Source organism: Elephas maximus, chromosome X (assembly GCF_024166365.1).
Source record: "Elephas maximus indicus isolate mEleMax1 chromosome X, mEleMax1 primary haplotype, whole genome shotgun sequence".
In the NCBI taxonomy this organism is placed as follows: domain Eukaryota; kingdom Metazoa; phylum Chordata; class Mammalia; order Proboscidea; family Elephantidae; genus Elephas; species Elephas maximus.
Genome location: NC_064846.1, coordinates 23,462,996 through 23,485,757, shown reverse-complemented (window position 1 = coordinate 23,485,757; position 22,762 = coordinate 23,462,996). Strand labels below are relative to the sequence as shown.

At 40.1% G+C, this 22,762-nt stretch overlaps 1 long non-coding RNA gene across 2 annotated transcripts in view; it reads left to right on the top strand.

Moving 5' to 3' along the window:
* LOC126069164 (uncharacterized) overlaps nt 1-22,762 on the top strand; it is a 253,482-nt gene that overhangs the window by 128,599 nt on the left and 102,121 nt on the right. For both annotated transcript variants that reach the window (XR_007515856.1, XR_007515857.1), the window contains one exon: nt 19,877-19,985. This is a non-coding gene — a long non-coding RNA (uncharacterized LOC126069164). The remainder of the gene's footprint in view (nt 1-19,876; nt 19,986-22,762) is intronic.

The window sequence follows — 22,762 nt, the reverse complement described above, 5'->3', positions numbered from 1 at the left end:
TTTAATGGATTTCTTTCCACAGGTGCCTGCCGTCACACTCCCCTTGCACCCCAGTTTCCTTTCTCTCATAAGATTGTGTCCTAGAAGCTGACTTGCCATTTCAATTTAGCAGCGTTCTTGGTTTTATCTTATACTTTCTAACCTTAGAATCATAGCCAGTGCCCCCTACTGCTCTTTTAGCACTCTAAGTGCTCATCATGTGTTGTGAAGAAAATAAAAAGCATCATCATCAATGGAAAACTAGGGTTCAACGATGGAGAATCTTGAAGTGAGATGGGACCTTATCTTGGTTGCTAGGCAATGTCTTTAAGGGGCTTCAGGGCAACAGCCAGAGGGCAGCCAATGGCCTGTTTAAAATGGCCACAAGATTAAAAATGCCATGGCTGTTTCTGCTAGTTCCTGATCCTCAGCTGTGATTTTTTGGTATCTCCCCAGTTTGTATCTTGCCCTTTCGATAGGGACCTTGGCTTACTTTCCAACCCTACTTCTCGGACCACGAACTGAACCAAGAACCTGTTCACTCTTTTCCAACACAGATGCCTATTTTTTGCGGCTGCCTGAGGTGGTCAGGCTTTCAAAACCAGAATCACTGTTTAAAATGCCTATTTCCTAGGCCCCACCTCCAGAGAGAGTTTGATTTGGTAAATAACGGGTGGAGCCCAGGAATCTGCATTTTGACAGGTCCTTCAGGTCATTCTGATAAAATTAGACCACACTTTGAGAAACAATAAGTTTTCCTCTTTTTTAATACTCTTCCTCAGGCTTCTTTATGAATCTTCTTTTTTCCTTCCATTGCTTGAAAAACAGGGGTTCCTTAAGGATAGAAATCATGATCACTGAGATGGGCTTGGGACTTCACCTTTTTCACAACACTCTGGTGCTTCTGATCCATGTTATCTTCAGACCACACCTTTACCAACATCGCCATTAAAGGATTTCACACAGGGGAATGGCACAATCATATTTGTATTTTAGAAAAGCAATTCTGGCAGCAGTATGGAGTGTAGAATACAGAACCAAAGTCCAGGCTTTGCCACTTCTGGCTATAGGCCCTCTCTCTGTCTCTGACTTTGTTCCCTCCCTCCCCTTCCTTGGAGACTCTGTCCTTGGCTTTTCTTTTGTTCATGAATGAACTCACCAATCTCATGTCTTCAAATATCATTTGCAAGAAGATGGTTCTAAAATCTCTACCCCTGTCCTTTTTGTCATGCACTAGTCCCTCGGTTCCATGTCTCACTAGCACCTCAACTGCAGAACATCCCAAAGTGAACTCAACATCTTCTCCCTACAAACTGTTTGTCCTTCTGTGATTGTTCTCTCCTTGAATGGCTCACCCTTCTAGTTACCCAGAATCTTCTATCATTCCTCCATCTCTCTTATCCTACACATTCTACTCCTCAATTCTACCTTCTGAAAATCTCTGTTATTGATCCTCTTCTCTTTATTTGCAATTTCATTTTGCTAGTTCATCCTCAAGTTTCAAAAAACTTCCATGTCCCTACTGATTTTATTCACTAACCATACTTGTTAGGCTGACATTCAAGACCCCTTTTTATTGACCTCAACCCACTTTATCCAACCGTGTTTCATACTACTCTGCTTCATGCACCTTTGATGACAATCCAACTGGATTACTCGTCTTTCCCTCTCACACACCTTGCCCCATTCCTAGTACATGCCTTTGCTTATATTTTGCCTGGATGACCCTTCCCTTCATTTCCAATTCATCCTTCCACTGCCAGCTCAATTGGCGCATCCAACTAAAACCTTTCCTACCATGGCAAAGCTCCTAGGGTACTTTACCCGTGCCTCTTCTTTGATACTTCGCACTTGGAACCATGAATTGTCAATGACTTAATACATGACTTATGTGCTACAGAAAACTTTGAGCTCCCTAACAACAATTTTTCATCTCATTTTTTAACACCTATGCCCTCAGCACTTTCAACAGTGCCTTGTGCCCAATAGACTCTTAGTGTTTGTAGAATGAACGACCAACTTTAGGTAAATCTCTTCCTTTCTATAGGCCTTAGTTTATCTATGAAATTAAGGGTTTGGATTACAATGCTTTTAAGTGATCTTCAGGCTCTGAGATTTAGTAGCACGGTGTTTTCATTGGGAAGGCATTGTGGCTGGAATGTTTCTGGTGCATAGAAACAGGAGGCATCCTTGCTGTCATATATTTATTTGAATTAACTGATTTACAATTGAACTGTATTGGTTAGGGTTCCCTGACTGCAAACAACAGAAACCAACTCTGGATAATGTAGGTAGAAAATTAATCTATTGGAGAGATATAAAATAGCTCGTAGTACCAATGGAGAACCAACCTTCCCAAAAAAAAAAAAAAGAAACAAATAAGCAGCTTCAGAGGTAGGAATCAGGAACTGCTCAACAGGCTTGTAAGGGTGCTTCCATTGAAATAGCTGAACTCTAGCCATTTTTCCCACCCCTGAGTCTTTCCTCTCAAGATTAGTATTCTTGGGAGAGTCCAATTGACTTAACTTGTGTTATATGCCTACCTCTTGGGCAAAGGTACTCCAAGATAACAGATTATGCCCAAGCCCAAGCCCACTACCGTCGAGTCGATTCTGACTCCTAGTGACCCCATAGGAAGAGATAATTCTCTAGAAGGAAATCAACATGCTGAGCAGCCAAAATCCAAAAACAACACGTTTTCACTACAAGGGCTGAAGAGCTTTACTGGAAGAAACTAACTTAACATATGTCTACTGCTTGGGTAATGTCATGGACTGGGATGTCCCTAATTTAGGCCAAATTGCAGGAGAAGTAAGAGATCCCAAGAGAGATGTTAGTATAAAATAATAAGGAATCTATAATGTTGAGCATATTCCCAAAAAGAATCTGTCTTAGAGAAGAAGAGTGATTCAGGATACCACCCTGACAAATATGCATGCCCTAGGGGAGGGAACTTTGTTGTGGGCAGCCTCTCAAACTGATGTTAATAATGGGGAGACTGCTCTCACTTTGCAAAAACAGTGATATGGATCCCCATCATCAGGGTACCACATTATATTTCAGCATCGCCAGTATCAAGTATAGTAGATTTCCAGCTCCACCAATGTCTAGGAGAGATAGTGATGCCAGTGATTATGGCACAGTTCGAGTCTCAGAGGAGAAGGCTGATGGAGCCATTTGGGACCTGCATCTGTGAATGCTAAGCTGTGATAGCTGATATGATTATTGACAATCAGAATTCCTTTGTCAACAACTGTCAGCACCTATGGGAATTCTCAGAAGAATGTGATGTATCTGTCAAAAACTGTATTAATTATATAGACAAATAGGTGAGATCTGGTTAAGCTGGCAAGATTTAAATACTAATGATGCGATCTCAGTAGAGTTGGGTTAGTGGAATCTGGGACACTTGGGTTATATTCCTTTGAATCTCGAATCTATGAAAACACCCCTCAAATAGGGGTGTTGGTTATTGGGTAGAGAATCTGTTAACGGTAAAGATGAGAGCAAAGTGAGAAAAATGAAACCATTATAATTTTCATTCTACCTTTTTCCAGGGTGATGGGCAAAAAGAGCTAATATGTGGAGGTTCACACCTTTCTTCCCCTACCCTGAGAAGGAGCACACCAATTTTGTTCATAATAGCATGACACATCCTTATCTGAGAAATCATTTATTTATTTGATTTATTGTTTATCACTCCCTGCTAGGAGGTAAGCTCCAAGAGAACAGGAATTTTTTGTCACTTCTGATCACTGCTATATCCCCAATACCAAGGATGCTGCCTGGCACATCGTAGGATGGGTGAATACATACATAATGTGCACTGTCTGAAAGTTTGAGCAACATTCAACAAAAATAAGTCTAGTATTTGATAGGTAGCCAGGGTATATAATTCAAATTCAAAATGGTGGGGCTTTATTCAAATACAGTGAATTCTACAAGCACTACTTTGTAATTTTCTGACATTTGTGAAGCTTTTTTTTTTTTTTTGGTGTCCCAGCAACTAATGTTTCATAAGAGTGTCACATAATCTGGACTTCAGAGAACTAGGTCCTCTGAAGCATGAATAACCCTAAGCCTGACAAACTTTAATTAAATTTGTGTGTCTCCTGTTTCCACAAGTGCATTTAATGACTTTTTTTCAGAACATTAACAGGAATTAGCCTTTCATTAAATTTCCTTGTATCCTCCACAGCATCTTACATAGTACTATGCATAGACAAATCAATCAGTAAATAGTTGTAGAATGAAGGAAGGAAGGAATAAAGGAATGAAAGAATCAAACCTACCCTACCCTAGTGCCAGGTAAATTTATATTTATAAACTTAAATTTGTATTAAACTAAGAGTTTAAATACTTCACCCTATCCACAGATTTGATGTAATTGTACTTCTCATTTGCTCTGGTAACTGAAGCGGAAGGTACTGAGGTTTCCAGCAATATAAGTTTATGTGTTCTCCAAGCTTTCTTTCTGTCTTTCTTTCTTTTTCCCATCCTTCCTTCCTTCCTTTCTTTTTTCTCTTTCTTTCTTTTAAATTAGCAGATATTCAAGGATTTTGTGAGAACTATGCTGATTTTTAGGGCACTGTATTGGGAAAAATAGCTTGTAAACATTAGTGAATGTTACTTCTTTTGAGGATTAAAAAAAAAAGTCACAGCCATTATCTTGAAACCTCAATGATTACATTAAATCATTGGACCAGGTACCTTAGGGAAAGGAAGACAAACTTGTGCCTGTGACTAATAACATTAGAACTCTTTACATCAAGGAGAATATCTGGTCATGTGACTGAATTCTTTCCCATTGAGTGCGAGCAGAAGTGATACGTGCATCTTCTCCTTCACTTGCTTAAAATTGTTTTAATAAATAAAAGATTTCCTCTTTTCTCCCCTTCCCGGGAGCCAGAATGCAAACATGCCAGTGACCCAGCTTCAATTATGCTGGTCTTGAGAGATGATGGAATAGCAAGATGGAAGAAATATGGTTCTCCGAACAACCTCCCTCATGAACAGAGCTATTTCACAAACCAGAACTTCTCACCTCGAGATTATTACATGAGCATGAAATAAACATCTTATTGAAGCTGTGATTTATGGGGTCTCTTTGTTACAGCAGCATAGCCTTTACCCTAAGTAAAAGAACACTTACCACCATTTGGAATTACATATTTATGTTATTGTTTAACTGGGATTGTTCCTTCTCCCCAACCAGAATGAAAATTCCATGAGAACAGAAAGTATGCCTGACTTCTTTACTGCTGTTTCTTCAGTGTCTGGCACAGTGCCTGTTACATAGAAGATGTTCAGTATATAGTTTTTTTAACAAATGAAAGGCACATTTGTGATGACCAGTGACTCCCTTTTAGATACTACAATGCTTGTCGTTGTTGGTAGTTGCTGTCGAATCAATTCCGATTCATGGCCACCCCATGTGTGGAGAGTAGAACAGCTCCATGGGGTTTTCAAGGCTGTGACCTTTCGGAAGTGGATCACCAGGCCTGTCTTCTAAGGCTCCTCTGGGTGGGCTTAAACCACCAACTTTTCAGCTAGTAGTTGAGCACTTAACTGTTGGTGTCACCCAGGGACTGCATAATGCTGGTTGTTGCTGTTGCTGTTGTGTGCTGTCAAGTTGATTTTGACTCATGGGGGGACCCTATATGACAGAGTAGAACTTCCCCCATAGGGTTTCCTAGGCTGTAATGTTTATGGGAGCAGATCGCCAGGTCTTTTCTCTCCCTGAGTGGCTGGTGAGTGAACCGCTGACCTTTTGGTTAGCAGCCAGGTGCTTAACCATTGTACCACCAGGGCTCTTCACCAAATAAGTGGGATTACTTATTAGCAATGGACACTCTTCAACATAGGTAAGGGTCAGAACCTGCTTTCAACCATTGTTTTCTCATTGCCTACCCCAAACCTATCCGGCTTTGCCACTACTTGTTCATTTGGGCTAGCTCATCCTCCAAGACCCTGGCTTGGAAGGATATATATCCTGGTTGAAACCAATTTTCAACCTAGTTATATGATTGTTTCTTCATTAACACCAATTTTGAAACTTGCATAAGAGCAATTGTGGTCTGTTTCACAGTAGGCCCCTGACCTTGTACTTACTGATTATACTGAGTGTCTCCATCATCTCTTTCCACAGATGTAGTAGATTTGATTTGATACTAATACAAGGAGATTATCTTTGATTATCCAGGTAGGCCCAATATAATTACATTAGCCTTTAAAAGAAGAGAACTGTCCCCTACTGGAGGGAAAAGAAATGGGGTAGAAGAAGTGGAAGAGATTTGAAATACAAGGGGGACTTGACACACCATTTTTGGCTTGACAATGGAGGGGGCCATGCAGCGAGAAATGTGGGTGGCCTCTAAAAGCTGAAAATGATCCTGACCAGTTGCCAGCAAGGAAACGGAGACCTCAATCCTACAACCACATAGAAATGAATATTGCCAGCAGCCTGAATGAGCCTGGATTTTCCCTTAGAGCCTCCCAAAAGGAGTACAGCCAGCCCTGCCGACGCTTTGATTTTGGCCTTGTGAGACCTAGAGCAGAGAAATTGGTTGAAGCACCTGTACTTCTGATTTACAGAACTGTGAGATAATCAATGTACATTGTTTTAAGCTGCTTGATTACTGGCACTTATGTTAGCAGCAATGAAAACCGAATACATATTTGAAATCTGAAGGTTGAGTAAGTGTCTGTCAGGAGAAGGCTGGAGCGATGAAGGAGACAGGCAGTTAGAGGCAAATGGATTAACTTGTGCATAGCTCCTGGGCAGGTGGAAGCATGGAAGTTTGAGGACTAAAAGAAAGCCACTGTGCTCCAGCAAGCCTGGAGAGAGAAGCTGAAGCGAGATCACGAGGAGTTTTACAGGCCATAGTAAAAAGTTTGGTCTTCTTTCCAAGATAGTGATTTTCAAACTTTTTGGTCTCAAAGCCTCTTTAACACTCTTAAAAATTATTGAAGACTCCAAAAATCCTTGGATGCTATGAGTTATATGTATTGATATTTACTGTATTAGAATTTAAAGCTTAGAGATTTTAAAAAATAGATAGATATTTATTCATTTAAAACCAATAATAGACCCATTACATGTTGACATAAATAACACTTTTAGTAAAAACTAGCTATATTTTCCAAAACAAAAACAAAATAATGGGAAGCGTGGCATTGTTTTATGTTTTTCAAATCTCTTTAACAACTGGCTAAATAGAAGAAAGCTGGGTCCTCAGATCTGCTTCGGCATTCAGTGTGTCATGAAGTGTTTCATTAGTTGAAGTATATGAAGAAAATTTGGCCTCACAAAGATACGTAATTGGGAAAGAGAGAAGTATTTTAATAGCCATCTCAAATCATTGTGGATATTCTTTTCGACATCTACAGGGAACAACAGGATCCTGGAGGGTGGGTGGAGAGGAGGTATAGGGGTCATATGACTAGAAAGGATGATGAGGTCAGATTGTGCAGGCTCTTTAACTCTAGGCTGTGCCGTTAGCATTTAACCTGGCTGGCAATGAGACCCATCAAATTTTGTCTTGTTGTGTTTTGTGGGCAATGGGAGACGTGATTTTTGTACCATGCAAAGTATTTCAGGACTTAACTGGCATGCTTCATTACCAGGAAAGGGTACAGTGAAAGAGTAACTTATGCAGAGGTTTTCCGACTATCAGGAAAGTCAAGAGGAGGGCAAGGATCTTTACTGGTGTTATCTAGAGTTACTGTTACCTAAGACAAGTAGCAACTGTTATTTAACAAATATCTTGTTTGCTCAATGAATGAATCCTGAAAATGCCTGATATCCTGACTCTTTGAAAAGATTTTGTATGGGTTCTGACTTTTCCAACTTTTTTAGAAGGTGCTTGTGCTGACAGTAAAGTCTTTAGAGTATGATTCAGATTGGAATCCCGGCTCTACCACTTTCTGGGTGTTACACCTTTGACAATACACTTTAAGTGTTTGAGCCTCAGTTGCTCCATCTGTGCAATGGGTATAATAGTGCTACTAACTACACATGGTGATGGTAAAAATTAAATGACATAATGCAGGGAAAAAAGCACTTAGCACAGTGCCTGGCTCATAGCATACTCTCTATTAACGTCAACCTTTAGCATCATCCCCAGTTGAAAGTTCTCGGTCTTCTTGGGTTAAATGAAGAAGGCTTTTGAAGTAAGTGTATTTTATTCATTCGTGAAATATTAACTGCTCACCTACTGTGTGCAAAGTAATGTGCACATGCCTAAATCCAAGTGAAAAAGCACTGTTGTTTCATAGAACATTGTTCAAGATGATAAAGAATATTCCTGTATACCTGAACTGCCTCTTCCCCTCCTTGGTTAGCCCATACTTCTGAGTACTGTAAGGATCTATTACATTGATACATACATTTCCTTCACATTCAGGAGATACTCTGTAAATCTTTATAAAAGTCATGTTTTAAAAGTTTCTACCATAAGCTAACGATCAAGTCCTGCAGTGGAAGTAAAGAGAAGGTGATTACTAGCAAGAACTCAACAGACCTAGGTTACAAATTCTGGCTATCTTACTCAGTTGATTGATCCTGGACAAGGTAACCTAAGTGACCCTCAGTTTTTTCATCTGTAAAATAGGAATAATAGTACATACCTCGTAGAGTTGTTGCGAAGACTAAATAGGATAAGCATGATTCTTGATCTAGATATAATACAGAAAGCTGCTAAATGTGTAGGCCCATCCTGTCACCAACTATATAAGTGAATACTAAGGAATCAAGAAGTTAGGCAGTTTTCTGAGACATGAAATATCGATTCAAATCCATTTTGTCTTCCACTTCAGCATAGTTTAGGGATCAGCACATTTTGGCCTGATTTAGCTGGCATATGACTTTTTTTTTTTATGACTATAGTTTTCTCTCTTTCTCTCCTTCTCCAGATACAGAGAGACCCAGGCTTTGCTAGAGACATCCTCATAATCCTGGGTTTGGCCCTGCAACAAAAACAATGTTCTCAATGTACTGGTCAGCAGCAGACATGAAAATAACATGACCTACATTCTATAGCCCAGAGTTCTTTTAGAGTGATTAATTTTTTGAAGGTCACATATTCTGGGGTCGTGAAACTGCTAGTTTAAATTTATAAAGAGCCAAATTAGATATTATTATGTAAGCCTTTAATTTATAAAGCTAACGATCTGACATTATTTTTAATACCTTAGAATTGCTCTTTGATTTGTGAACTAATTATAGACATTTCATCTTGAATTATTGTGCCTAGTAGGAAGTGCAAATATGGAGGAATTGGAAAAGTAATGGAGATAGAGACATACAACCTCACTTTCGTAGCCTTTTGTGGTCCCTGGCCATTCCTTAAGCCTACCACCCACAGTCATTTTCCATATGAAATAATCAAGTGTGTCAAACTTCTTATCCTATTTTTGTTCATTTTAATAGGAACTCTAGACTCCCGGAGTCTCTTCTCAATGTATATTTCTTCATCTATATAAACAAACAAACAAAAAAATTCAACATCATGAAATTTTTCAATTTTAGTTTTTTTTTTAAGTATTAGGTTTGTTCAGCTTAATATTACTCTCCAGATTCTATCCAAAATTCATATTATGGCTCTTCTTAAGTCAGTCAGACATATGCCCGGTGACACAGGGTGCAGCCAGTACTTTATGCACTTTTAAAGCAAAAGGAGAGCCAAGCCTTTTGGGAATTTCCTTAGCTTACTTTGGGTAGGACTGTCAAACTCAATAACAATCAATCAGTCATCCTTTAATAGATAGGGAAACTTGTGTACCACCTATAAAGTCACATTTGGGCATGAAATACACAACCAATATCGGTGTGTGCTTACTCCACTTAACGTGCATGGCAAGACCTGCCAGATTCTCCCTGTAGGCAGCTTCTGTGAAGAAGTAAACTGGTAACTGTGTCAGTGAACTTGAAATACAGACTGTTAAAACTGAGAGAAACCTTAATCTCACATAGGCAACCTCTTCATTTTGCAGATAAAGAAAATAAGGCTGACTTGCCCAAGGACACACAGCAAGCAAGAAAGAAATAGGGCCAAGGCTAGAACACAGGCTTCGTGACTCCCAGCTCAGTGCTCATTCTTTATGTGGGCTCCATAAATGGGCTAAGTAATGACACGATGTTTAAAGTCATTAAAGGCAAAATAATTTTATATACAGTCATCTTCTGCATAAATAAAAGATAGTAACATGTTGAAGAAAACCCTCAATGAAAGGGACAGACACAGTGGCTGCCAACAATGGGCTCAAACATAGCAATGATGGTGAGGATGGTGCAGGACTGGGCAGTGTTGCCTTCTGTTGTATGTATGTAGGGTCACTATGAGTCAGAACTGACTAGACAGCACCTAACATAACACCATTGTGTTGTGGTGCATTTGCCAAGAAACAACCTCAAAAGTGTTAATAAGGGACTTGAGTATAGATTGAAAATATCTCTGATCACTTTTTTTTAAGGGCTGAGCAGTTTGGTCGTTGTTCGCAGGCTCAGCTGAGTTTTCAGAATCACATAGCACACTAGATCACATTTTTTCTTATTGGTCACTGGCATTTAACTCTTAGTCTCCTTTTCTTGATTACTAACTAAAGTCAGAGAAAACTTTGACAGATAATAAATTTTACCTAGCCAAATGATTTGCAACTTGCTGGTGATTGTATTCCTATTGAGAAAAGTGATGGAGCCACATTGCTGGACCTGAAAGAAGGAGGACCTGGTGATCTACTTCTGAAAAGAATTAGCCAGTGAAAACCTTATGAATAGTAAAAGAACATTGCCTGATATACTGCCAGAAGATGAGCCCCTCAGGTTGGAAATTACTCAGAGGATAACTGGGGAAGAGCTGCCTCCTCAAAGTAAAATTGACCTTAATGACTTGGATGGAGTCAAGCTTTCTGGACCTTTTGTTTGCTGATGTGGCATGACTCAAAATGAGAAGAAACAGCTGCAAACATCCATTAATAATTGGAACCTGTAATGTACAAACTATGAATCTAGGAAAATAGGAAATCCTCAAAAATGAAAAGGAATGGATAAATATCGATATCTTAAGCATTAGTGAGCTGAAGTGGACTGGTACTGGCCATTTTGAATCTGACAATCATATGGTCTACTATGCCAAGAATGACGAATTGAAGGAGAGTGGCATCGTGTTAGTTGTCAAAAAGAAAATTTCAAGGTCTATCCTGAAGTACAATGCTGTCAGTGATAGGATAATATCCATATACCTACAAGGAAAACCATAGTTAATACGACCATTATTCAAATATACTCACTAAACACTAATGCCAAAGATGAAGAAATAGAAGATTTTTATCAGCTGCTGCAGTCTGAAATTGATCAAACATGCAATCAGGATATTTTGATAATTACTGATGTTTGGAACACAAAAGTTGGAAACGAAGAAGGATTGGTATTTGGAAAATATGGTCTTGGTGATAGAAACAATGCAGGAGATTGCATGATAGAATTTTCCAAGACCAACGACTTATTCATTGCAAATACATTTTTTCAACAACATAAACAGCAACATACACATGGACCTCACCAGATGGAATACACAGGAATCAAATCAACTACATCTGTGGAAAGAGATGATGGAAAAGCTAAATATCATCAGTCAGGACAAGGCCAAGGGTCGACTGTGGAACAGACCATGAAACGCTCATAGGCAAGTTCAAGTTGAAGCTGAAGAAAATTAGAATAAATCCACGAGAGCCAAAGTACAACCTTGAGTATATCCCACCTAAATTTAGAGACCATCTCAATAATAGATTTGATGCATTGAACACTAATTACAGAAGATCAGACAAGTTGTGAAACGACATCAAGGACATTATATATGAAGAAAGCAAGAGGTCATTAAAAAGACAGGAAAGAAAGAAAAGACCAAAACGGATGTCAGAAGAGACTCTGAAACTTGCTCCTGAGCATCGAGTACCTAAAGTAAATGGAAGAAATGATAAAGTAAAAGAGCTGAACAGAAGATTTCAAAGGGCGGCTCTGTCAAGACAAAATAAAGCATTACAATATCATGTGCAAAGGCATGGAGTTAGAAAACCAAAAGGGAAGAACATGCTCGCATTTCTCAAGCCGAAAAAACTAAAGAGAAAAATTCAAGCCTCAAGTTGCAGTATTGAAGAATTCTATGGGGAAAATATCAAACGATGCAGGAAGCATCAAAAGAAGATGGAAGGAATACACAGAGTCACTACACAGAAAGGAATTTGTCCACGCTCAACCATTTCAGGAGGTAGTATAAGATTAGGAAATGATGGTACTAAAGGAAGAAGTCCAAGCTGTGCTGAAGGCATTGGCAAAAAACAAGGCTCCAGGAATTGATGGAATATCAATTGAGATGTTTCAACAAATGGATGCACCACTGGAAGCGCTCACTAGTCTATGCCAAGAAATTTGGAAGACAGCTACCTGACCAACCAACTGGAGGAAATCTATGTTTATGCCTATTCCCAAGAAAGGTGATCCAACAGAATGCAGAAATTATTGAACAATATAATTAATAACACATGTAAGTAAAATTTTGCTGAAGATCATTCAAAAATGCTTGCAGCAGCATGTGAACAGGGAATAGCCAGAAATTCAAGTTCGATTCAGAAGAGGACATGGAATGAGGGATGTCAATACTGATATCAGATGGATCCTGGCTAAAAGCAGAGAACCCCAGAAAGATGTTTACCTGTGTTTTATTGACTATGCAAAGGCACTCGATTGTGTGGATTCTAACAAATTATGGATAACGTTGCCAAGGATGGGAATTCCAGAATACTTAATTGTGCTCATGAGGAACTTGTACTTAGATCAAGAGGCATTTGTTCTAACAGAACAAGGGAATGCTTCATGGTTTAAAGTCAGGAAAGGTTTGTATCAAGGTTGTATCCTTTCACCAAGCTTATTCAATCTGTATGCTGAGCACATAATCTGAGAAGCTAGACTATATGAAGAAGAATGGGGCATCAGCCTTCACTATGGATTACACCTCAACATAAAGAAAACAAAAATCCTCACAGCTGGACCGATAAGCAACATCATGATAAACGGAGAAAAGATTGAAGTTGCCAAGGATTTCATTTCACTTGAATCCACAATCAACACCCATGGAAGCAGCAGTCAAGAAGTCAAACAAGGAAGTGGGGCCAAGATGGCGGAGTAGTCACATGCTTCTGGTGATCCCTCTTACAACAAAGGCCCGAAAAAACAAGTGAAATGATTATATTTATGACAAGCTAGGAGCCCTGAACATCAAAGGCAAAGTTAGAAAACAGATTGAGCAGCAGAGGGAGGGAGAGATGGTTCAGAAGTGGAGAGGAATTGCCGGACCTGAATCGCTGGGAACCCTCAGGCACAAATCCCGGGAGTGATAGCGGCAGCCTGGTGGTAGCTTTAGGCCCCTGTTTCCTCAGGGAGAAACAGCCAGATGCACAGCCTAGTCATACCTCTGGAACCAGAGAACGGTGCTCTCGGCAAAAGCTAAGAACTTGCATATATTTTACCGCACCCCCAGCCCCCAAGCCAGCTTCACTGGCTGTTGATTTCCCTGGGCCTGAGATAGGTCCAGCTGAGTGCTCTGAGCCATTCTCCTGGCCTTGGAGAAGTAATAAATGCAAAATTAGGCAAAAAGATAACCTGTCAGCTCCACTAATCTGGGGAGCTCAGGACAGAAGTGGCTCCTGTCCAGGCATGAAAGGTCTGTGGACATTGAATACCTTTGCCCCCTGCATGGACCTGTGTAGGCTTCTTTCAGAAGAATAGGCCCTTGTTGGCAGACTGCAACTGTTTCAGCTGTGCAGTGGGTGTTTGATATCTGACACCGTTTTGCCTAATAAACAGGGTCCTCACCTACCCACATCAGGGGCCTAAGGTCTGGTGGCTCCACTCAGGTCACCAAGTGAACCACGACAGGGGTCCGAGGATAACTGGTACTTCTCAGTCCTTAGAACCAAAAGCACTGGGTGCCCAGGGTCTGCCTGCAGAACCCACCCACCTGTGCACTCTAGGGAACAAGGATGTGCTTTCCTCACGGACATTTGGAAGACATTTGTCAGCTCCCTTCTTTGTTCAGAGCGTGACCCCCTGCTGCAACCAGATACCTGTACATAAACCAATCATCTCTACCCCTCTAAGACTGTAGGACAGAGCCTGTACCACACACTTGATGACCAGCTACCTGGACACCTGAGCTGAACCCATAAAAGAAAAGTGAATGGACCTAGGCTCATACACCTGATAACAGCTCTAGCCATCTGATGACAGGATGTCAGAGCTTCAAAGGCAAAAATAATCAAGCTAGCTCACTCAAGCAACCTATTTGGACATATCAAAACAAAACAAAGCAAGAAGCTAGGATACAGTAAGCAAACATAAAATAAACTAATACAATAACTTATAGATGGCCCAGAGACAACAGTCAGTATCAAGCCACATAAAGAAGCAGGACATGATCGCTTCAACAAGCTCTCAAAACAAAGAATCCAGGGATCTTATGGATGAAGGGGGCTTCCTGGAATTATCAGAAGCGGAATACAAAAGATTAATATACAGAACTCTTCAAGACATTAGGAATGAGATCATGAAGGAGATAAGGCAGTACGCAGAAGAAGCCAGGGAACACAGAGATAAAGCAGTTGAAGAAATTAAAAAGGTTATTCACGAACATAATGAAAAATTTAATAAGCTGCAAGAATCCAAAGAGAGACAGCAATCACAAATATAGAAGATTAACAATAAAATTACAGAAGTAGACAATTCAATAGAAAGTCAGAGGAGCAGATTTGAGCAAGTGGAACGCAGAATTGGTGAGAGCTGTTATAAGGTGTATGAGCTTAGGAGTCCATTCACTGTTCGTGTATGGATTCAGCTCAGCACTAAACTCATAAAATAAAAAAAACTCATACCTACCCATAATTATGCTGAATGTAAATGGCCTAAATGCACCAATAAAGAGACAGAGTGTGACAGAATGGATAAAAAAACATGATCCGTCTATATGGTGCCTACAAGAGACATACCTTAGACTTAGAGACACAAACAAACTAAGCCTCAAAGGATAGAAAAAAATATATAAAGCAAACAACAATCAAAAAAGAGCAGGAGTGGCAATATTAATTTCTAACAAAATAGACTTTAAAGTCAAATCCACCACAAAGGATAAGGAAGGACACTATATAATGATAAAAGGGACAACATACCAGGAGAATAAAACCATATTAAATATTTATGCACCCAACAACAGGGCTGCAAGATACATAAAACAAACTCTAATGGTATTGAAGAGTGAGATAGGCAGCTCCACAATTATAGTATGCGACTTCAACACACCACTTTTGGTGAAGGACAAAACATCCAGAAAGAAGCTCAATAAAGACACAGAAGATCTAAATGCCACAATCAAACAACTTGACCTCATAGACATATACAGAACACTCCACCCAACAGCAGCCAAGCATACTTTCTTTTCTAGTGCACATGGAACATTCTCGAGAATAGACCACATATTAGGTCATAAAGCAAGCCTTAGCAGAATCCAAAACATCAAAATATTACAAAGCATCTCCTCTGACCAAAAGGCCATAAAAGTAGAAATGAATAACAGAAAAAGCAGGGAAAAGAAATCAAACACTTGGAAACTGAACAATCCCCTGCTCAAAAACCACTGTTAGTAATGTTTTGTATACTGTTTATGCCATGTATTAGGGCTGCTAGCGGTGTCCCTATTTTTTCTTCCATGGTCTTTATCATTTTAGATTTCATATTTAGGTATTTGATCAGTTTTGAGTTTGTTTTTGTGCATGGTGTGAGGTATGGGTGTTGTTTCATTTTTTTGCACATGGGTATCCAGTTACACCAGCACCATTTGTTAAAGAGACTGTCTTTTCCCATTTAACTGACTTTGGGCCTTTGCCAAATATTGGCTGCTCATATATGGATGGATTTATGTCTAGATTCTCAATTCTGTTCCATTGGTCTATGTATCTGTTGTTGTACTAGTACCAGGCTGTTTTGACTACCGTGGCGGTATAATAGGTTCTAAAATCAGGTAGTGTGAGGCCTCCCACTTTATTCTTCCTTTTCAGTCATGCTTTACTTATCTGGGGCCTTTTTCCCTTCCATATAAAGTTGGTTAGTTGTTTCTCCATCTCATTAAAAAATGTCATTGGTGGGAGCTCTAAAAATCAAACACCTATGCTCATCCAAAGACTTCATCAAAAGAGTAAAAAGATTACCCGCAGCCTGGGAAAAAGTTTTTAGCTATGACATTTCCAATCAGCATCTGATCTCTAAAAACTACATGATACTGCAAAAATTCAACTACAAAAGGACAAATAACCCAATTTAAAAATGGGCAAAGGATATGAACAGGCACTTCACTAAAGAAGACATTCAGGTAGCTAACAGATACATGAGGAAATGTTCACGATCATTAGCCATTAGAGAAACGCAAATCAAAACTAGAATGAGATTCCATCTCACTCGAACAAGGCTGGCATTAATCCAAAATACACAAAATAATAAATGTTGGAGAGGTTGTGGAGAGGCTGGAACACTTATACACTGCTGGTAGGAATGTAAAAATGGTACTACCACTTTGGAAATCGATTTGGTGCTTCCTTAAAAAGCTAGAAATAGACCTATCATATGATATAGCAATCCCACTGCTTGGAATATATGCTAGAGAAATAAGAACCTTTAGCAGCACTGTTTGCAATAGCAAAAATATGGAAGCAACCAAGGTGCCCATCAATGAATGAATGGCTAAATAAATTATGGTATATTCAGACAATGGAATACTACTCATCGAGAACAGTGATGGATCTGTGAAACATTTCATAACATGGAGAAATCTGGAAGGCATTATGCTGAGTGAAATTAGTCAGCTGCAAAAGGACAAATATTGTGTAAGACCACTATCATAAGAACTCGAGAAATAGTTTAAACAGAGAAGAGAATATTCTTTGATGGTTATGAGAGAGGGGAGGGAAGGAGAGAGGGAGAGGGGATTTCACTAATTAGATAGTAGATAAGAACTACTGTAGGTGAAGGGAAAGACAACACGCAATACAGGAGAGGTCAACACAACTGGACTAAACCAAAAGCAAAGAAATTTCCTGAATAAACTGAATGTTTCGAAGGCCAGCGTAGCCGGGGTGGGGGTTTGGGGACCATAGTTTCAAGGGACTTCTAAGTCAATTGCCATAATAAAATCTATTAAGGAAACATTCTGTATCCCACTTTGGAGAGTGGCATCTGGGGCCTTAAACGCTAGCAAGTGGCCATCTAAGATGCATCACTTGGTCTCAACCGACCTGGAGCAAAGGAGAATGAAGAACACCAAAGACACAAGGCAATTATGAGCCCAATATACAGAAAGGGCCCCAACAACCAGAGACTACATCAGCCTGAGATAGAAAAACTAGATGGTGCCTGGCCACAACCAGTGACTGCCCTGACAGGGAACACAACAGAGAACCCCTGAGGGAGCAGGAGAGCAGTGGGATGCAGACCCCAAACTCTCATAAAAAGACCAGACTTAATGGTCTGACTGAGACTAGAATGACCCCAGAGGTCATGTTCCCCAGACCTTCTGTTAGCCCAAGACAGGAACCATTCCTAAAGCTAACTCCTCAGACAGGGATTGACTAGACTACGGGATAGACAATGATACTGGTGAAGAATGAGCTTCTTGGATCAAGTAGACACATGAGACTATGTTGGCATCTCCTGTCTGAAGGGGAGATGAGAGGGTAGAGAGGATGAGAAGCTAGCCGAATGGACACGAAAAGAAATAGAGGAGGGAAAGAGTGTGCTGTCTCATTGGGGGAGAGCAATTAGGAGTATATAGCGAGGTGTTTATAAATTTTTGTATGAGAGTCCTGCTTGTTTAGTAAACTTTCTCTTAAAGAAAAATAAAAATTAAAAAAAAAACTAGAAATACAACTACCATACAATCCATCAATCCCACTCCTTGGAATATATCCCAGAGAAATAAGAGCCTTTACACAAACAGATATATGCACACCCATGTTCATTGCAGCACTGTTTACAATAGCAAAAAGATGGAAGCAACCAAGGTGCCCATCAATGGATGAATGGAATAATAAATTATGATATATTCACACAATGGAATACTACACATCGATAAAGAACAACGATGAATCGGTGAAACATTTCTTAACACGGGGGAATCTGGAAGGCCTTATGCTGAGTGAAATTAGTCAGTTGCAAAAGGACAAATATTGTATGAGACCACTATTATAGGAGCTCAAAAAATAGTTTAAACAGAGAAGAAAATATTATTTGATGGTTACGAGAGGGGGGAGGGAGGGAAAAAGGAGGGAGGGAGGGAGAGAGGTTTTCACTAATTAGATGGTAGACAAGAACTATTTTAGGTGAAGGGAAAGACAACACACAATACAGGAGAGGTCAGCACAACTGGGCTAAACCGAAAGTAAAGAAGTTTCCTGAATAAACTGAATGTTTCGAAGGCCAGTGTAGGAGGGGCAGGGGTTTGGGGACCATGGTTTCAGGGGACATCTAGGTCAATTGCCATAATAAAACCTATTAAGAAAGTATTCTTCATCCCACTTTGTGGAGTGGCGCCTGGGATCTTAAACGCTAGCAAGCGGCCATCTAAGATGCATCAATTTGTCTCAACCCACCTGGAGCAAAGGAGAATGAAGAACACTGAAGACACAAGGTAATTATGAGCCCAAGAGACAGAAAGTGCCACATAAATTGGAGACTACGTCAGCCTGAGACAAGAAGAACTAGATGGTGTCCGGCTGCAACCGATGACTGCCCTGGCAGGGAACACAACAGAGAACCCCTGAGGGAGCAGGAGAGCAGTGGGATGCAGACCTCAAATTCCTGTAAGATGACCAGACTTAATGGTCTGACTGAGACTGGAAGAACCCTAGAGGTCATGGTCCCCAGACCTTCTGTTAGCCCAAGACAGGAATCATTCCCAAATCCAACTCTTTAGACAGGGTTTGGACTGGACTGGACAATGGGATATAAAATTATACTGGTGAAGCGCGAGCTCCTTGCATCAAGTCGAGACATGAGACTGTGGGCAGCTCCTGTCTGGAGGAAAAATGGGAGGGTAGGGGGGTCAGAAGCTGGCCTAATGGACATGAAAATAGGGAGTGGAGAGAAGGAGTGTGCTCTCATTAGGGGGAGAGCAACTAGGAGTACATAGCAAAGTGTATATAAATTTTTGTGTGAGAGACTGACTTCATTTATAAACTTTCACTTAAAGCACAATAAAAATAAAAAAAGTAGTCAAATGACACATTGCATTGGGCAAATCTGCTGCAAAAGACATCTTTAACTGTTAAAAAGCAAAGATGTCACCTTGAAGACTAAGGTGCATTTCACAGAAGCTGTAGTGTTTTCAGTCACCTCACATGCATGCGAAAACTAGACAATGAATAAGGAAGATCGAAGAAAAATTGACACCTTTGAATTATGGTGTTGGCAAAGAATATTGAATATACCACGGACTGCCAAAAGAAGGAACAAATCTGACTTGGAAGAAGTACAACCGGAATGCTCCTTGGAAGCAAGGATGGTGAGACTACGTTTCACATACTTTGGACATGTTATCAGGAGGGATCATTCCCTGAAGAAGGACATCATGCTTGGTAAAGTAGAGGGTCAGCAAAAGAGAAGAAGACCCTTGACGAGATGAATTGACACAGTGGCTGCAACAATGGGCTAAAGCATAACAAGGATTGTGAGGATGGTGCAGGATCAGGCAGTGTTTAGTTCTGTTTTATATAGGGTGGCTATGAGTCGGAACTGACTTGATGGCACCGAACAACAAGAATATATACATATTTATACACTTTCCTGGTTTTGCTTCTCTAGAGAACCCAGCCTAAGTCAGTCAACTTGACAGCAACTAACAACAACGAAGTTGGTTGAAATTGCTAAGAATTTGACCTGAGGATAATCAAGGTGTTTCCACTACGATACAGTAAGTTTTTAACCATTTAAAATAATTTCAGTTAAGGCCAAGTCTACATAAAGTATTATTTGCCTTGAGTCAACTTTTTTTTTCCTCAAGCTTAGCCGATTCAACAACAAAAAAGGAAGTATTAGAGGCAGCAGTGCTTACTACTGAGCAGAGAGTTTCATTAAAGTACTCCTTTCCAGTCATTGTTTCCCATTATGTGTTAAGTAGAAAGTCCTACACTTTTATTCTATAAAGCGGTGGTTTGTAATTGAACTTGGTTTCTAAACCTAGTGTGCAGAACACATTTGATGGGAGAAAAAAATGCCCATATAGCAAGGAATTTCCTGAACTAACAGCATAACTGTAACTTAAATTTACACTCAAGCATGAGCTAGGTCTACATAATCAAAGTGAAGTGGAGAATTAAAGTAATTTGAGATAATTCAGGCCCGAAAAATCTACCCCAAAACCTTTCACCTAATTGCACCAATTATCTAATTGAAGCAAACCTTGGGGAACTGGGGCTCAAATTATTCTGATAATTGATTTAATTTTCATTTAGTTCTGTGTTTGAAAATACACCCACATACACTCTACCTTGACGCTTTCTATTTAGTGACAAGCTAATGCAGTCTCCATCACTGGAACTGATATAATTTGTCACTTGTGGTTTCCTCACATTGGCATGTCCCAACCATATGCTTTCATTGGCATGGTCATAATACAGCCCTAGGGGGAAAGTTTCAATTTTCTACAACTTGAGTTATGTAACTGGATGTTAACTGTTTTTTATAGATGAGGAGTGGAAAATTCCCACATTTCTCATACAGGTTTGTTCATGGATTTTTTTTCATTCTATTCTTGTTTTTTGCCAAATGATTTCTTACTTATTTGGTATATTTGACATTTTTGCAGGGGAAGCTGAAGTGAAGAGGGCTAGGAGAGATTTTCACTACTCAGTTATGCTAATTCAGCAAGGAGGCATTTATAATCTGTGTTCATGTAGAACCCAAAAGATTCCAGAAAGTACTAACTATACAACTCCCCACATCCACTAAACGCTCTGAACTGGCAGTAGGGGCCCAAGAGTTGATCCCTCAACTCTTGAAAGCAAAGCATCTTTCTTCTGTTTCCTGGCCCAATCACTAGTGACTAAACAATTCAAGACCATCAATCATTTGCCTCCTCAGACTTTGCCACTAATGGGTACCCAAGGACTATTTAATCCAAACGAGTATTACAAAGAGAAATACATAAGTATAGACAATTGTATGAGTTACTTCATTCAACAAAGCATTTAATAGGACTGGACTGGGTCCTGGGAACACAACACAAATACCAGTCTTCAGCCTTGTCAAGGAGCAAGACAAGCAAACTAGCAAATTTCAATCCAAGTTGAGAGTGTCTCAGCAGGGTAACTAATCACAGGATTCTGGGGGAGCACACAGGAAGGTTTGCCCCAGGGGGTTGGGAAAGGCATACCAGTCTTTGGAGTTTGGGCTTTATCTTTAGGGTGATGGGACACCATTTAAGGGTTAAAAGCAGGAAAATGATATGCTGAAATAACTGACTATGTGGCAAAGAAATTGGAGGTGGTGGGGAGACAAGAGCAGATGTAGGAGGACCAATTACCTGGGTGCCACAGTGGTCCAAGTAAGAGAGGATGCACTGGGGAATAGATCTAAGTGAAGAAAGATATTAAGAGAGACAATCAATAGGATTGAGGGGTGAAGGACAAGAGGGTGCCCAATAAGACTCCTTGGTTTCTGGCTCAGGCAACTGGGTGGATGGTGGCAGCATTCACTGAGGCAGGAAGCGCAGGAGAAGGAGCAGGTCTGGTGTGGGCAAAAGGTGATAAGTTCAGTTTGAGACATGTAGAGTTTGAGGTGAGGTGCCAACAGGACATTCAAATGGAGATATATGCAGTTTGGCAGTTGACCACATGGGGCTGGGACTTAGGTGGAAGGTCTAAGCTGTAGTCATTGAGGTGGTAGTCCTCAGTATATAACTGGTAACTAATTCTATTGGTGGTGTAACGGTTAAGAGCTATGGCTGCTGGCCAAGGGGTCGGCAGTTCAAATCCACCAGGCGTGCTTTGGAAACCCTGTGGGGCAGTTCTACTCTGTCCTATAGGGTCGCTATGAGTAGAAATTGACTCGATGGCAATGGGTTTGATTTTTTTTTTTATTCCTTGGGAAAGATGACCATTTCCTAGGGGAGAGTTATAGAATGTAAAGAGACAAGGGTTCAGGATAGAAATGGAAGGAATATCATTATATAAAGGATAGGTAGAGGAAAAGGAGCCCACAATAAGACAGGAGTAGTCAGAGAAGAAGGAGCCCTGGTGGCACAACGGTTAAGTGCTCAACTGCTAACCGAAAGGTCAATGATTCAAACCCACCAGTGGCTCCGCGGGAGAAAAGACCTGGTGATCTGTTCCCATAAAGATTACAACCTAGAAAACCCTATGAGGTAGTTTGACTCTGTCTTATAGGGTTGCTATGAGTCAGAATCCACTCGATGGCATACAACAACTGTCACAGAAGAGAAAAACCTAGATATTGGAGTCAGATAGACCTAGGTTTGTCTCCCTGTGTCCTTACTCAAATCATTTGACTTCTCTAGCCTCATTTTCTTCATCTGTTAAATCAAAATACGTCCATGTTGTTGTTAGGACTAAAGAGATAAACACGATCGTACCAGAAGTCTCACCTTATCTATAGGCTTGTTCTGAAAAAGATGGAAACAAATGCAGATTTTCATTTGTTCGTTTTTTTAAAGATTGTTAAATGAAACAT